A 4,610-nucleotide genomic window follows, 5' to 3' on the forward strand; every position below is an offset into this window, starting at 1 on the left:
TGCGCCGCCCCGCCTCTTCCGGGGCTTCTCTAGGCGGGAGCGCGGGGTTTGGGTGGTGCTAGAGGCAGGGCACGGCTTCGCGGGGCAGCGGCGCCTCCTAGCGGGTCTTTGGCGCAACGCCGGAGCCGAGGCGGGCCTAGCGCCCGCACCTCCCCGCAGTCCTCTCCTCTCCTCCCGACTGCCGCTCGCCATTACCCCCACCAGGCCTGCCTTCCCGTTTCGTTCTGCCTCCAGCCCTGGCCCCCGCCTCCGCCGATCTGCCCACTCGGTGGCCAGAGAGGCCCTCCCTCCATAGGGCAGTAGCCGTTCGGTGTCCTCTGGCTCAGAGCCGTCCGTGGCGCCCCATGGCCCTTGCCCTGCTCTGACCCCATCCCTCCTGGCCTTCCTCCAGCCTTAGCCGCCCTCTCGGCCCATCCTCAGAACGTGCCATGACACATGCCTTCCTGCTTCTTCTGGTCCTGGCATCTTCGCCGCCTCCGTTCCAGTATGTTTTCTAGCCTCCAACCCGCAAATTCACAGCGGAGATTAAACGCTGATTTGGTTGACTATCCCGGTGGGCACTTCCCCTGCTTCCTGAAGCTGGGGTGGCTCAGTGCCCATAGCCTGCGCTGAGCCTGGGGCCGCGTGCCGGTGCGATTTGGGGGCTCTGGGTGCCTTGCTGAGCTTGACCCCAGAGTAGATGTGGGCAGCGTAAGGAGAGGAGCTGGGCGATGCTTGGTGGGGCTCCCAGAACGCTTGGTCAAGGGTGGGGCTGGGACTCGGCCCCTTCCTCCGCACCAGGAACCCCTCCAAGGTCAGGCAGCTCATGGGGGGCCCAGACCTGGCTCCCTGAGGACCCGGCCAAGTGTGGGACTGGCAGTTCCTCACCCTCCCGCCCCGCCCCGCCCGGAGCCTTCCTGCCTGCCCTCTTCCCATGCGCCAGCCAGGACGCCTTCCTGGACAGCCTTGGAGCCTCAGGGCTCCGCTTCACAGCCAGAGCTGACCATCCCCACCACCAGGTCCTGTAACGTGTTGGGTGGGTCACTGCGCCGCCCAGACTCTGGCCGTTGACCGCCAGGGGGCAGCAGAGGCCGCCTTCTATGGATCTTCTGGGGCGGGGGTGGGGGTGGGGTGTGCGGGTTAAGTCTAATCCTGTCCAGGTCCCGCTGTGCGTGGCAGGGCAGGTTTGCAGCCTTGTATGGTTTTGAAAGCAGTTTTGTTCTTTCCGATTTTTCCCAGGGCTACTTTTTCTTCCTAAGTAGCTTGCAGTCTATTATTACTGTTCCACGTCATTTGAAAGTTAGTTGCTGGATGACTTTAAACTGAGGTCAAGGCAGAGATCTGAAAGTGTCTTCTGGGTCCCTGCATATGCTCTTTGATGTCCCTGGCTTCATCGTGGACCCGTGATGTTCCTAGCTACCAGCAATTGGCCTGGCCAGGCCAGGCTGTGGCCACCCTGCGTGTTCCCTGATACGACTGCCCAACCTCCGCGTACTGTCTTCCAGCTCAGTACTTCCAGGGCTCTGGCCCAGAAGTCCTTCACCTGCCTCCAGCCCACCACGCTGCCAGCTTCTTCAAATCTCTTACCCTCAATAGCTGCTTCTTCCCAGTCTTCCATAAATGCCTCTGTTGGCCCTGCTCCTCTCACTTCACACAAATTTTCTACACTTTATCTTTTCTTTTCTACCTCTCTTTCCTCTACCCTCTCCAGGCAGGCTTGCCCCTCCCTCCACAAAAAAAGCCCTGGTCAGGGTCCTTAGTGACCTACACGTTGCTGGACCCAGTGGTCTGTGCTCCACCCTCACCTCCTTGAGCAGCTGATGCTCGTCTGGTTCCCAGGAGCCCACATTTTCCTGGGTTTCCTCCTACCTCCTGGCTGCTCCCTCCAGCTTTTTTGCTGGTTCCACCTCATCTCTCCTACCTCCTAACAGAGGAATATTCCAGGGCTCAGTCCCTACTGCTGCCCTCCTCCTTCCAAACCCATCTGCCCTCATCACATCCAGGAGCCTGGCTTTAAGTACCAATCCACACTTTTTATCTCCCAGATCCAAAGCTCCAGCACTGGTCACTCTACTGAACTTGAGTCACACACCTAGCAGCAAACATGGCATTTCCACTTTGATGTCCAGTCAGTGTTTTAAACTTTTCATGGGCAAAATTGATCTCCCTCCCAAGCCTACTCCTCCCCCCGCCTCCCTCGGCAGATACAGTGGCAAGTTGGAGTCACTCTGGACTTGTCTCTGCCCTTCCCCTCATACGTACCCAAGCCATCAGGGAATCCTTCAGGATATGCCCAACGTCTCACCCCAACTCTGCCACTACCTGGGCTGAGACACCTGATATGTCTGTCTGGAACAACTGTAGTAGCCCTTGCGTCAGTGTCACCCTTGGCTCCCCATCTCCCACCCCAGAGTCTAGTCTCAATGCAGCAGCCAGAATAATCCATTTAAAACCTAGAGTTGCTACTGAGTCAGATCCTGCCCCCTCCTCTGTTCAGGACCTGGCATTGACTCTTGCCTTTTCCACAGAAAAATCCAAAGTCCTATGGTGGCTGGCATGGTCCCACAACATCCCCTCATTAGCCCCCAATCGCCCCTTCTACCCTCTCCCACCTCTCTCAGCATCAGCCTCGATGGCTTCCTGGCTGCTCCTCTCCCAAGCCGGCACATTCTGCCTCAGGGCTTTGCACTGGCTGATCCCTCTGGCTGGAATGTTCCCTGCAGACATCTGCATGGCTTCCTCCCTCTCCAAGTTCTGATCAAACATCCCTTCCTCAGTGAGGCCCACCCTGACCCACCTCCCAACCCTTGTTCTTTTTTAATTTTATTTGGTTGCACCACGTGGCATGTGGGATCTTAGTTCCCCGACCAGGGATCAAACTCGTGTCCCCTGCATTGGGAGCGCGGAGTCTTAACCACTGAACCGCCAGGGAAGCCAGCCCCTAACCCTTATTCTTCATTGCCCTTTACTCCCTATACTACTGATCATCTGCTAACAAATGATATAACTTACTGATTATGCTTCATGTTTCTGGTCTGAATCCAATCCCCCACCTATAAGTCCAAGGAAGGCAGGGCTCTTCACTTTGTTCATTGCTGTACATACAGGTGCTAGAAGAGCACCCGGCACATAGGAAATCTTAATAAATACTTGTCAAATGAATGAACAATGAATTCCTTTTCAGTTGATAGGCGAATGTGTGCATGTGCACACAGGTGAGAAGGGTGCAGGCAGGGGCAGCTGCTGGTCAGGGAGACCAAGGCCTATGCTTTGGCCCTTTTTCCTGGTCTGTATTATCTTATTTTTCTGTTACAAGCAGTCATAGGAAAAGTGGTGAAAAGAAATATTGACGACCTCTGTGCTGCTCTAATTTTGGGGTTTTTTTTTTTGGCTGCACCACACAGCTTGTGGGATCTTAGTTCCCCGACCAGGAATTGAACCCAGGCCCTCAACAGTGAGAGCACAGAGTCCTAACAACTGGACCGCCTGGGAATTCCTGCTCTAATTTGTTAACATTTCAGATTAAAAACATTTTTTTCAGAGCAAATTTTAAAAAGCAAACCAGAAGAAAAAAAGACCTGGGAAATTCTTCAAAACATACAAAAATGCTTAGTGATGACCAAGGGCCTGCAGACGCATCCTCGTGGAGGCGGAATGGCTGGAACTTGACAGAGATACTCATTCTCAAACAGTCTTGTGGACACTTGACTTTTCGATATAGAGTAGTGGCCACATTGCCTGCCCCCTTGCCCCTGGAGCCTGCTGCCCAGCAATCAGTCTGGAGGAGAACTTGCTTGGAGATGGCCTCCAGGGGCCAGGGTCCTTCCTCCACCCCAGCTGTGTATATGTGGGTGAGTGTGTAAGTGTGTGGCAGCGGGGAGGGGTGGGTGGAGCGACTTTCAGCTCATCCCCCTTGTCTGAGAGGCCTGAAGCCAGGCTTGGGGTCTTAAGAGATTCCAGGCAGTCCTGCTGCTGCTCTGACCTGCAGCCTTCTTTGGATGGAGGGAGGTTGAGAAAAGATCCCCGGGGTCTGTCAGCAGGATGGACCCTGCCCTTTATTGCCTCCTGCTCCACAGGAGCCAAGGGTCTCAGGCAGGGCCATGGCCTCACCTGACGAGGAAGACGCCAGAGACCCCCAGAGGGCAGCCTTGCATGCCAGGGGCACTCTGGGCTGCGGCCACCTCTAGGCCAGTATCCAGCTCTTTTCTGGGGCCACGGGGCTCCTGAGTGAGTCCCCAGGCTGGAGTCAGGCGCCTGGGGCTGTTGAGAACCAGACTCAGGAAGCCCCCCTCTGATCAGCTGGCACTGCCATGGGCCTAGCAGCCACCAGCTTGAGGAAGTTCTTTCTTCAGGGGTTTCTCAAGCCGGCAGCTGCCTTGCCAGTTCAAACTGGATTTTTCCTGCTGCCCTTTCCCTGGCCGCCTAGCCGGGTGCAGGGTCTCTCCTAATGAGGGTTTGATGCCAAGGCCTGGGCAGCTCCGTCCTGCTGGGTCCCAGCTGATTCAGGCCTGCCTCAGGCAATGGGCAGCTTCCCAGTCCCACCCGGGCCAGGCCACCTGGGGCTGCCCTGCATCCTTGCGGCTCTTGCCCTGCCTTGGATTCCCCCACTCAAAACTCAGGCCTCACATACA

Source organism: Globicephala melas, chromosome 11 (genome assembly GCF_963455315.2).
Source record: "Globicephala melas chromosome 11, mGloMel1.2, whole genome shotgun sequence".
NCBI classification, from domain to species: domain Eukaryota; kingdom Metazoa; phylum Chordata; class Mammalia; order Artiodactyla; family Delphinidae; genus Globicephala; species Globicephala melas.